This window comes from Nicotiana tomentosiformis, chromosome 3 (assembly GCF_000390325.3).
Source record: "Nicotiana tomentosiformis chromosome 3, ASM39032v3, whole genome shotgun sequence".
Taxonomy (NCBI): Eukaryota; Viridiplantae; Streptophyta; class Magnoliopsida; order Solanales; family Solanaceae; genus Nicotiana; species Nicotiana tomentosiformis.
Genome location: NC_090814.1, coordinates 151,349,598 through 151,362,417, shown reverse-complemented (window position 1 = coordinate 151,362,417; position 12,820 = coordinate 151,349,598). Strand labels below are relative to the sequence as shown.

Here is a 12,820-nt window from a genome sequence, read left to right as displayed (position 1 = left end):
ATGGCGTTATATATGCGTATATTATAGTATATGGGATATTGAAAAGGGTTATGGCGTTATATACGCACCACTACCTGATCAGCTGGTATACATTGATGATTTCACCCACAGTGACTGAGATGATATGATGGGATACCCTGAGAGGCTAGATGATGTTATGTACGCATATACCTATGCATGATATGGCATTTATACGCACATGCATTGCATTATAAATTTTTCATGATTCACGTAACTATTAAGAATTACAAGTTGAGTTCTTTACTCCATGTTTCTTTCATGTCTTTATATACTACTGTCATGCCTTACATACTCGATACTTTATTTGTACTGATGTCCCTTTTGCCTGGGGGCAATGCGTTTCATGCCCGCAGGTCCCGATAGACAGGTTGGGAGTCCTCCTAGTAGGCTATCAGCAGCGGAAAGTGTTGGTACGCTACACTTGCTCCGGAGTTGCCTATATGGTCAGTATGATTTGGACATGTATTGATTGGTATGGCGGAGCCATATCTCAAACTTTATGATATTTATGTACTCGTAGAGACTTGTAGACATATATCATGTATATCGATACTTGTATGGCTTTGTCGGCCTATGTTTTAAGTATACAAATGATCATGTCGTTCTTATAGGCCCGTATGTCGCATGCATAAACTTATATATTATGTTGGGTCATCCTATGTCGATTATTCTTTTATATTTAATTCTAGTTATCCCATGACGGCCTTTCTGGTTCATTTACCCATGATAGTATGATAAGAAGGATATGTTACGTTGGTACTCGGTTGAGTTAGGCACCGGGTACCCGTCGCGGCCCTACGGTTTGGGTCGTGACAATACGTGTATGACAATATGAGTAGTTTTGAAGACTCTTCAATTAAAAAATACCATTTGGTTAGATCTTAGATGGTATTACAAAATTGATATTGATTTGAAACTGTTTGGTATTGATTGAATGATTGTTCAAAAAATTTCTATTTGGTTTAGCCTATAAGCCGCCCGATAATTATTAATCCGATATCAATTCGCCCGTTGTCTTATTAGATAGCTAGCGAATTACTATATTTATAATTTGATAACTGTTAAGCCGAACCGTTAAGCGTAATTATCCGCCCGATCCGCCCGATAAGAACCCCTAATCAAGGCATGTAATCTAATAGTTCATACACTTTACGTTTGTAAATGTTGATATAAAGGGCAGCCCGATGCACTAAGTTCCCGCTATACGCGGGGTCCAGAAAAGGGTCGGACCACAAGGGTCTATTATACACAGCCTTACCCTATATTTTTGCAAGAGGTTGTTTCCACGGCTCGAATAAATGTTTACATACAATGTCCTATTTCACCGAAAAAAAAACATACAATGTCCTATTACTCCCCCCCCCCCCCCCGTCCCAAACCCCCAACCCCCACTTGCCTTTTTAATCTCATATGTAATGAGAAAAATAAAAATGTATAGAAAGCTAAAGACTTCCTTCTTTTTTCCTTCATTTTTTAGAAAAATAAAAATGTATATACCTTTTTTAGATTTCAAAGTAAGTTACAACTGATACATAATTGTATTTTTAAATTTCAAAACATTTAGAGTACATAATTGATCTACGACACCAACTATAGTACTAATACTATAGTTGAGATCCATTGTTGCACAATCTTGCTTGAGACCCATTGCTGCACAATCTTCTCCCTTTCTTTCCTGTCATTGTCTTCATCTGCACCTTAGTTTGACCAACATCTATTAGCTTTTCAATTGAGCTCTACTAATTTCACATATTTGCCTGTCAATTTTGATAAAGAAAATCAACACCAGCTGGATACAAACTGTTCAAACATATATTTTTAACATGTACAAATAATCATATATTTTATAGAAAAGTATTACTGATTAACTTCTCATAAAAAATCTTCATATATTTCTCTAATAGTTTAATTAGTATTATTTTTATGAATATCTCCTTAACATGCTTAATATGACCAATTTTATGAGATAATAAAACTCTCAATAAGCTTAAAAGGAATAGCAAAATTCCAAATATTTCAAAAGATAATTTAATCTTTTGCCATAAAATTTTCTTTCAACAGAATCACAATGAAGAAACAAATATGTAAACCTACATTATTATTACATGGAAGAATTATAGATCCACAACAAAAAAAACCTACACACATTAACATGAACAATAACATACCTAAGTAACAAATATTAACATGAACAACAACATACCTAAGCAATAGTCAGAGCGTTCATTCAAGTCAATCGAATATTTAGTATGCGTTCTTTGAAATAGGCTCCATAAGCACAATAGCCTGTGAATCAACCACAACTAGCAAAAATACATTTATTAGCTTCACCAATTTTTGACAACCATGAACGAGAAAAGGCACAAATCACACGTGCATTTTTGATTGAACTCAACAAATAAAAAATCCCAAAATATAAAAATAAAAAAATCTCATTCAAAGAGAGAACCAACATATATTACAATTAATTGCTTAATTAAATTCCAACATAGTCAACTACTGATTTATTATAATTAACTAGTATTATTGTTTCACACAAATTAAGACAATTCAAATCGAAATAAAGGGGAAAAAAAGACAAATAAAAGAATAGAAAAGGATCCTGGGAAGCAAGAAATTACCTTAATAAGGTTGATAAAGAAAAAGACAAAAGGAGATGGAGTAGGGAAGTGTGGCGGCTGGAGCTAGAAAAAGAAGGGCTAGGTTTTGGGGCTTTTTAGTTGACCAATTGGCTTCCGATTCTAATTGTTTCATATCCTTTATATTCTTTTACTTTTTAAAATTTCTATGTACAAATACCATTAATAAATATAAATAAATGTAAACAACTATGGTTTAGAACATTATTTTAAAAACAAAAAAAATATGTAATTAACATTAAACATAATAAAATAAATTAATTATTCCCATGGAAAAATAATATTCCAAAATATATTTTCAAGTATCATATAGTCCAATATATAAAAAGAAAATATCAAAAAGAAATTAAAATATTTAGCAACAAAGATTAAGTCTACTAGTTTAGTGATGACTATAATTGCATAGTTATTTAAAATATAACTATAACTCACATGTAGTAATACTTTTTTGATATTGAATTATGATATTGTTATTTTTGGCATATGCTCATATTTAAATTGTATGAAATTGTTAATTTTTAATATTTAATTAGATTTATTATAAATATTAAGTCATTAAAATTGTAATGGATTACAATATCAATAGCTTTTATGCTTATTTATATTGAATATAATTAGTTATCAATATAATTACATACAAGAACATATTTGTTTAAATGTGAGATAATTAAATACTTAAGTCTAATTAAGTAGATCACATAGTTAGTTAAATTATATTAAAAGTTAAAAGTAATAATTTACTTAATATAAAATATAATATACTAGTTAGTTGAGTCATATATTTTAATATCAAACATATTAAATTCTTATTTTTTAAATAAAACTTTATAGTCACAAGAGAGATGAAGCATGATCTAGTATGAGAACCATATTAAACTCTCAATTGTTTCGATAGATAATGGGTTTTATGATAATTAATAAATTATTAGATTAGTAAAGGACCAAATTTATATGACTTTTTTTTATCATCTTGATTATATATACAATGTAATGGATACGAGTTTATAGTTGTATAAATTCTATATAATTAGTTATTTACACATGAATTAGATATATTCAATTGTGTTCTTTATAAATATAATTCAAACCTATGAGTAATACTTATTTTGTAAGAATAGCAATATAGTTATTTTTGTTATCGACTTAAGTATTAACCATGTTATAATATTAAGTTTATATATAATCGGAAAATTAGTTTTTGAAAGACTATTATGAATATTAGTACTTATTTCAAAAATAAGTGCTTAGATATATGAAATTGCTTTAAGTACTTATTTAAAATAATTAAGTACCATACATACATATCTCTACAAACTATTAAAGTCGTGCTTAAATATAATAAGTTATGCTAAATTCTTATTTAAAATAATAAAGGACCAAATATACATAAAATAAAGTATGAGCTTAATAAGTCAAGAAGTTAGTTGATAAGCATTGATGCCATAAGTAAGTGTACACATGATCTATTATTGATTTTTTTTTTTTTTTGCATTTTAATCTTTGTTATTCGAGAATTAATAAAATTTTCAATTATATGCACTTACTTATAACTTTTCTACATTGTAGGAAAAATTTAACTTTTTATATTTAAAATTTATTTTCATAAAACTTCTCTAATTTTTGGACAAACTCTTATATTGATTTTGTAATCAAAGCAAAAATATTTATTTAACTATGAATTTTTTTAACAGCTAATTTATTATGGTAAATAATATTGGTATGGTAACTTCAAGCGCATGACAAAATTTATGTAACTAACTACGGAAGTTTATTGTCTCTCTTGACTGTCGTGGTTATATCATTTTATCATAACAAATAATTGTAGCTATTAAGCCAATGACGTTCTAGGTTTCTTATAACTTGAATTTTTAAATAGTTTTTATATTCAATATTTATTTCAAATCATTATTGTGGCTAACATGTTATAGTTGTAGTAACTTCAAACACGTGACAAAAATTTATGTTTAGCTACAAAATTTTGTTATATCAGAATAAGTTTGTAGCTATTAAGTTAGTTTTTGCCACAGTTTTTTATAATTGAAGCAAAAATACCTATTCAGCTACAACATTTTGTCTCTAGTAATATTTTGTGGCTAAAAGATTATATTGCTACAGTAATTTCAGACGTTTGGCAAAAACTCACAATTAGCTACAAAATATCGTTGTGGCAATAAATTTATAGCTTTTAATCTAGTTATTGCCACATGCTTTTATAACTTGAGGCAAAAGTATCTATTTAGCTATAACATTTTGTTAGAAGTAATTTTCTCTGGCTATAATTTATAAAGCTGCTATTGCTACAGTAACTTCAAATGCGTGGCAAAAAAAAAATACGATTAGCTACAAATTTTTATTGTAGCAATAAATTTGTAGCTATTTAGATAATTATTGCCACGACAGTTAGCAAATATAGCAAAAATGATAAATTAGCTTTGCCAATTTAATTTTGTAGCTAAATTTTTTTATGAAATTATAAATAGCCACGGAATTTTAATTTTTGTGGCTATTGTTAGGTATTAGCCACGATTTTCATACATATAGCTAAGAATTTGTAGCTATAGTTTTAACCAGAATGCTGGTAAAAGGCCTCCTATTCATAGATTTGTTACAGATAGAAAATATTTGGCTAAGTCGAAGAAAATTAGTCTTATTCAAATAAAAATGAACACTAATTACTCTCACGAGTACCATGAAAATAGTAAATTGGAGAAAATTTATGTATATTTTGAAAATAATAGCATAGAAGATAAGCGGTAAGACCCTCTGGAATTAACTAATGATCAACGATTAACCCATAGAGAGGGAATAAAAAATTTATGGACTTTTTTCAAAATAATAAAAAAAAAAGTATAAAAATGATACGAATAAATGAAAATGCATGAGGTATTGGCCTAATAATAGTCCAAAGTTAACTAATAGGATTGATAAAGACAATATCATCACATAGAAAAGAGTTAGAATGTATTAGCAAACTCAAACAGAATCATTGGACCACTTTAACAAGGGAAAGAATATCAGACAATATTTTCATGTTCATATTTTCGCAAGATATAGCAGTTAAGAATTAGTTTTTTGATTTGATTTGATTTGAGACTTAAATCCAAATTATAAGGACTTAATAGGGTCATGAGGAGATATATTAGAGTTTCGGGGACAGTATTGCAATATCCTGGTAATCCTTGTTTAATTGCCATGTGCGTCTACGGCACCGAGATATTTCTCGGCAAGTGTTATGCTCTTATAGGTGGGTCCCGCCAAAAGATGCTTCTGAAGAATACATTTATTGTTATTTTTTATGAGGAATTTAATTTTAGATTCATTTACAAAATCTAACATTAATTTTAACGCATAGAAAACAAATATGAACATCATAGTCAAAAGTATTTTTTTAATATTATTATTATAGAAAAACGACATCACATCTGAATCTATAACTCGAACTTTATATTGTGTGAAAAATTTATAAGTGTTATGAAAATATTATATTATGGATATCCATTCATTACTCCGCTATAGATAATCTTCCTTAAAAAGATTATCCATTTAGTACTATGTTGATGTTTATCTACAAGCAGCTGATTCGGGCAGGTTGCAAGCAACTCAATGAAATGATTTGCAGCAGCTTCTTATTAAACATGCAGGTTGCAAGCAGCTCATGCAGACAGCTTACAAGCAGCTAATGCAGGCAGGTTGCAAGCAACTCAATGAAATAATTTGCAGCAGCTTCTTATTAAACAAGTAGGTTGCAAGCAGCTCATGCAGACAACTTACAAGCAGCTAAAGAAAAGCCTTGCAGTTACTTCTTGAAAAGTCTCGCAACTGCTTCCTTTCTTCTATAAATAGAGGAGCTTTCAGTTCAGTATGAATATAACTCTGAAAGTTGTCTTCAGCTTATTTCTTTTATAGTCTTTATTTTATAACACGTTATCAGCACGAGACTCTGCCATTTTGAGCACTTACATCGAATTTAATTTCTATTTCAGTGTTCATCTCCGATGTAAGGCGACACTCTTATGTCCGTGGTCAGATCTTGTTCATTCTGAGCATCATAAGGCAGATTATATCCTTTAGGTGGTGAGTTTTTCTTCGTGGCAGTAGTGATGTAGATATCACTTACATATGGAGTGGCCAAATTTGCGTAATTTAATTTGAGCCTTTTGCTTATATTTTAATATCATTATCATCGATTTGCTTGGTTATATGTTACGTATACAGTACCTATTTTGGTATTTGTTTTCATCCTTATTATCTTAATAAAGGATTACAAAGTAGATAACATTGTTAGATCCACTTAAACTCCAGTAGAGTTTGCAAGAAATATACAACCACCAGAAGTGGTTATATTTCGTATATCTCATTGTAACTAAATTTTGTTAACCACCAGAAGTGGTATATGCCTATGACCACTAGAAGTGATAATTTAGGCTTTCTATGGTTACAATTAAAGATAAGCTAGAGAAATATTCTCTATATTACATGCACACCTCGATTTGCTCCTAAAGTAGTAAATATTTTAAAAGAGGTTGAAGCATCACAATTTGATGTGATTAATGCGCGTTCAGATAATTATGTTCGACTTCCTGAAGGATGAGAATTTTTTATAAATATTAATCTATTCCCTGAAGTGAATGTGATAATATTAATAAAGTCGTAAATATGAACGCGCTCTTGTTGTAAATATATTACAATTCACCTCCAGAAGAGTTAATATGATTGAGAGAATATATACTCAATATTTCGTATTTGAAATTTGCTCCTGAAAAAGTAACACAATTAAAATTTTCTCCTGAAGTAGGAAAATATTATGAAGAGGTGTATTCTTGTTCTTAAACAATTATTTTATATTGTTTATTTGATAATGATTTTCTCTCATGATACCAGAAGTGTCTGAGCAATATTTGATAGTACAAAATATAACAACAACTCCTGAAGATCTAACTGTTTGTCTAGAAGACACATGACACCAGTAGTGTTTGATAAATATTAGACTGTGGATAATAAATGAAGGCTCTCGAAGAGCTTATATACAAATATGTCATTCATATTATATGATTATGGTCAAAACATATGTTGTAGTAAACCTGAAGTTTACTAATACAAATGACTATCATATTGAGACTACAGATGATTGGAAGATTGAAAATCTTCATGTTTCCACAATCATAGGGGATAAAATAATATGTATGTGAGAAGTGACCCGCCTTATTCTTCAATTTATACTATATCATGTATCATGGTAAACCAGAAGTTTACTAATGCAAAAACAGTCACAGTAAATCAGAAGTTTTACTGAGACAAAAGTAGCTACTGCAAACCAGAAATTTACTAATACAAAAATAGCCACAGTAAATCAGAAGTTTACTGATGCAAAAGTTTGTGCCATAATAAACCAAAAGCTTACTAAGAGATAGCACATGCCATGATAAACTTGAAGTTTTTATTTGCCATTTTTAACTGAGCTATTTGAGAATTCAGATAAGCATATACTGAAAAACTAGAAGATTCTTCAAGAATTCTCTTGTGTTGCTTGTTCTCATAATAACTTGATTATACCAGCTAAAGTTAGGACTAAATTTCCCGAATTCTGGAATATATAAAAGGTGAATATGGGCTCATTCACCCATCATGTGAACCACTTATAGATGCATATATAAGATGATTACATGTATGTTTATTGTCAATATACAGTTTGACTTTTGAAATTGTCTTTCTCAATTAAGAGCATAATTTTTAGATTATGAAATCAAGATAGTTCATCTTGATGATGCTGGTTTATATCCAAGTTAGTTTAGCATTGAATACCTCCTATTAATGGTTAAACTATTGCGTATGAGAACAAAGTCTCATGTGTTGGTCTAAGATTTTTTAAATTGCACACAGCAGCACTTGTATGCATCAAACCAACAAAATATGCTAAGTTCTCCCCTCACAATTGGTTTATGATCAAAAATCAAATATCTTTACTATCTAATAACTTTTGATGTATGGTATATGATTAATTTCTCTACCACAATGCACAAAGATATGTTTCCCAAAGAAGAATAGGGATATGAGTTAGTTTTTCTAACATTTGGGGGATGGAATAAAATAGCTGAAAAATATGCTATATGAATCGAATTATCATTAATATGATCCTCGCTTAGAAGATAATTCAAGTCAAATGCCAGAAGCATTTGTTGATCCAAAATTAAATATCATATTTCAGCTGCAAATGCTCCTATTAAAATTAAAGTCCCTGAAGGATAAAGTTTATTGTACGCATGAAGCGTAGTAAACCGATCGGTTCCAAAGGTAACAATACTTGAAAAGGATCAGAGCAAATGATCAAAATGATCATAATAAGGAGGAAATAAGCTCTGGAAGAGCCCACGACATAACATTTCATGAAACTCTAGAAAAAGTTCAGGTACCTGAAAATAAATAAAGTGATGAGATCTCAACAAGTTATGTCACTTGCGAACCGATACAAAATGATCATTAACGATATATTTGATATAATATAGTACACAATATTGTGAGGATCAGACCTGTAGTCCAAACACTTGAAGATGTCATGCCATTTAGATGCAAGTCATAACCTATATGACTCATTTGATCAAATTTATATAAAGAACCCCGAAGGATTTAAAATGCTTGAAACATATAATTAAAAGTCTCGAGAAATGTACTCAATCATATTACAAAAATCTTTGTATGATTTAAAATAATCAGGGCGCATGTGGTATAATCGCCTCACTGAATTGATGAATGAAGGTTATATAAATGATGGCATTTGTCCATGCATTTTTACAAAGAAAACAACATTAGAGTCTGTTATACGCGTTGTTTATGTTAATGACATAAATCTCATAGGAACTCCAGAAGAGCTCCAAATGGAAAAAGTTTATCCTAGGTTACAAATTGAATATTTAGCAGACGGTATCTTTACCCATCAATCTGTCTATACAGAAAATATCTTAAAACACTTTTACATGGACAAAGCGCACCCATTAAGTACACCAATGGTTGTTCGATCACTTGAAGTGAATAAGGACCCGTTCCGCCCTCCAGAAGAGGATGAGGAACTCCTTGGTCCTAAAACACCCTATCTTAGTACAATTGGTGCACTTATGTATCTTGCTAATACTACAAGGCCTGGCATAGCATTTTCTGTTAATTTACTAGCAATATATAGCTCTTCTCCTACACGGAGACATTGGAATGAGATTAAACATATTTTGCGATATTTGAAGGGAACTCTTGATATGAGTTTGTTTTATGCTAACAAATGTAGTGCAGATCTTGTTGGTTATGCAAATGCAGGTTATTTATTTGATCCCCATAAAGCTCGATCTCAAATCGGGTACGTGTTTACATGTGGAGTTACTGTCATATCATGGCGCTCCACAAAGCAATCAATTATTGCTACTTCTTCAAATCATGCTGAGATAATAGTTATTCATGAAGCAAGCAGGGAATGCGTATGGTTGGGATAAGTGATTCATTTTATTCAAGAAAAATGTGGTTTGAAATGTGATAAAAGATCCATAATTTTATGCGAAGACAATATTGCATGCATAGCCCAATTAAAGGGAGGATTTATAAAAGGAGATAGAACGAAGCACATTTTACCAAAATTATTCTACACACATGATCTTCAGAAAAATGGTGACATTGATGTGCAACAAATCCGTTCAAGTGATAATCTGGTAGATTTGTTCACTAAGTCTTTGCCAACTTCAACTTTTGAGAAGATGGTATACAAGATTGGAATGCGGAGATTCAAATATTTGAAACAAGGTTTTCATCAGAGAGAGTGAAATACGCACTGTACTCTTTTTTCCTTATTAAGATTTTTTTCCACGTGGGGGGGGGGGAGGGGGGGTTCTTGTAAGGTTTTTAATGAGGCGGCTAGAAATGTGTATTACTAAATATGTGTACTCTTTTTCCTTCACTAGATTTTTTCCTACTAGGTTTTTCCTAGTAAGGTTTTAACGAGACACATTATCTTTTAATGAACATCCAAGGGAGAGTGTTATGAAAATATTATATTGTGGATGTCCATTCATTACTCCGCTATAGATAATCTTCCTGAAGAAGATTATCCATTTAGTACTATGTTGATGTTTATTTACAAGCAGCTGATGCAGGCATGCTGCAAGCAACTCAATGAAATGATTTGCAGTAGCTTCTTATTAAACATGCAGGTTGCAAGCAGCTCATGCAGACAGCTTACAAGCAGCTGATGCAGGCAGGTTGCAAGCAACTCAATGAAATGATTTGCAGCAACTTCTTATTAAACAAATAGGTTGCAAGCAGCTTATACAGACAACTTACAAGCAGTTAAAGAAAAGCCTTGCAGCTGCTTCCTAAAAAGTCTCGTAGCTGCTTCCTTTCTTCTATAAATAGAGGAGTTTTCAGTTCATTATGAATATAACTCTGAAAGTTGAATAAAATATAAATCTCCCTCTATACTTGTTTTCAACTTATTTCTTTTATAGTTTTTATTTTATAACAATAAGATAGTTTTTCAATGCGATAACATCAACTCTCTTTAAAAGTAACTAAGAGTATTGCATAAATTGAAAGGAGAAAGTATATTCAATTATTTTCAAACAGGCAATAGTGACGAGGAAGTTTAAATTTAAGATCCCAAGATTATGCTAATCCCTTTTTAACTAACAAACTAATCACATGGTGACTATACTAATACTAGTACAATATACACTAGATTAGTGTGTATTTGTGGGGCATCACATATGGGTCTGAACGTGGACCCTTTTTTGTTTTTTTTTTGGGGCTGAATGTGGACTTAAATACAACTAAATGAGTAATGAGTAGAGTATAGTGACAGATCCACTTACCAACCGTCCGCTCCGTTTCCTGGTAAATTCCACAAGTCGAGGTGTGATTTTTCAACATTTTCTGGAATAGACAAAAAAATAAAAAATAAAAAATCGGTGTACTAAGCTTCCGTTATATGCGAGATCCGAAAAAGGGCTGGACCACAAGAGTCTATTCTGGAATAGACACCACCTTAATAATTTGATCAAAACATAGAATATGATATCATTCGGAATAGATCCATATGGAGCGCCAAAGGGTGTAAAGGAGATGAAAACTTTGAAACGGGATTCATAGCATGTTTGACCAAATTTCTAAAATTAATTTATTTTAAAAACTATTTTTCTCACAAGTGCTTTTCAAAAATTACTTTTGGTGATAACCTGTTTGTATTTGGCTAATTAATTTAAAAAGTACTTCTAAGCAATAATTAGTGTGTGACCAAACTTTTAAAAAATGCTTCTAAGTGTATTTTTCTCAAAAAAGCTTTTCAAAAAAATATTTTTGGAGAAAAATTATTTTTTCCACTTCTCAAAAACTGTTTCTGCTTCTACTCAAAAAAACTTTTTTTTTCCTTCTAAAGCTTGGCCAAACACCTCAATTTAAAAATAAAAAAAATACATTTAGCCAAAAAATTAATAATTCTGGCCAAAAAAAAAAAAATTGACCAAATAGGCTATCAAATTCCAGCAAATACAAAATATATTAAGTGAATTTTTTCCCATTAATTGAAAGAGAATGTCTATAGAAAATCATGGATTGTATGACTTTCATTTAGATCGAATGCTTCGTTGAAATATAAATTTATAGTAATTAGTAAAAGGAACATATGCGATCACACGTTTTTATATTGATTCTTTGTAAAACAAGGAGAGGATGACAAGTGTCAATCACCAGAAAAATCTCAATTTTAAAAAGCAAAATAAATACATAGAAAAATTCAAGGATAGGATGACAAGTGTCATCACAAGAAAAATTCCAATTTTAAGAAATTAAAATAAATAAATAAAACATTTAGCAATATTAATAAATAAAAAACTTCATGGAGCAAAACATTTAGCAAAATTAATAAATTTAAAATGAATATGATAAATAATACAATATTTTTTTAAGTTGTGTAAAGAAAAAATAAGTATACATCTATTTTTTATGACAATATTTATAACCTAAGATCCAATCGAAAGCTATAAGCATCAAATAAGTAATATATATACTTTTTTTAATTAGTGTAAGAAAAAATAAGTATACATCTATTTTTATAACAATATTTATAACCTAAGATTTCAATTGAAAGCTATAACGTTTCGTCAAATAAATAACAAAATACTTTTTTTTAA

General features: G+C 30.1%; 1 long non-coding RNA gene across 1 annotated transcript; it reads right to left on the bottom strand.

The window, feature by feature from the left end:
* Positions 1-1,548: 1,548 nt before the first annotated feature.
* LOC138906914 (uncharacterized) lies at positions 1,549-2,725 on the bottom strand. The gene is made up of 3 exons (XR_011414542.1): positions 2,643-2,725; positions 2,225-2,324; positions 1,549-1,778 (listed from the first exon to the last, which is right to left on the bottom strand). It is a non-coding gene; the product is annotated as an uncharacterized lncRNA (long non-coding RNA).
* Positions 2,726-12,820: the final 10,095 nt, after the last annotated feature.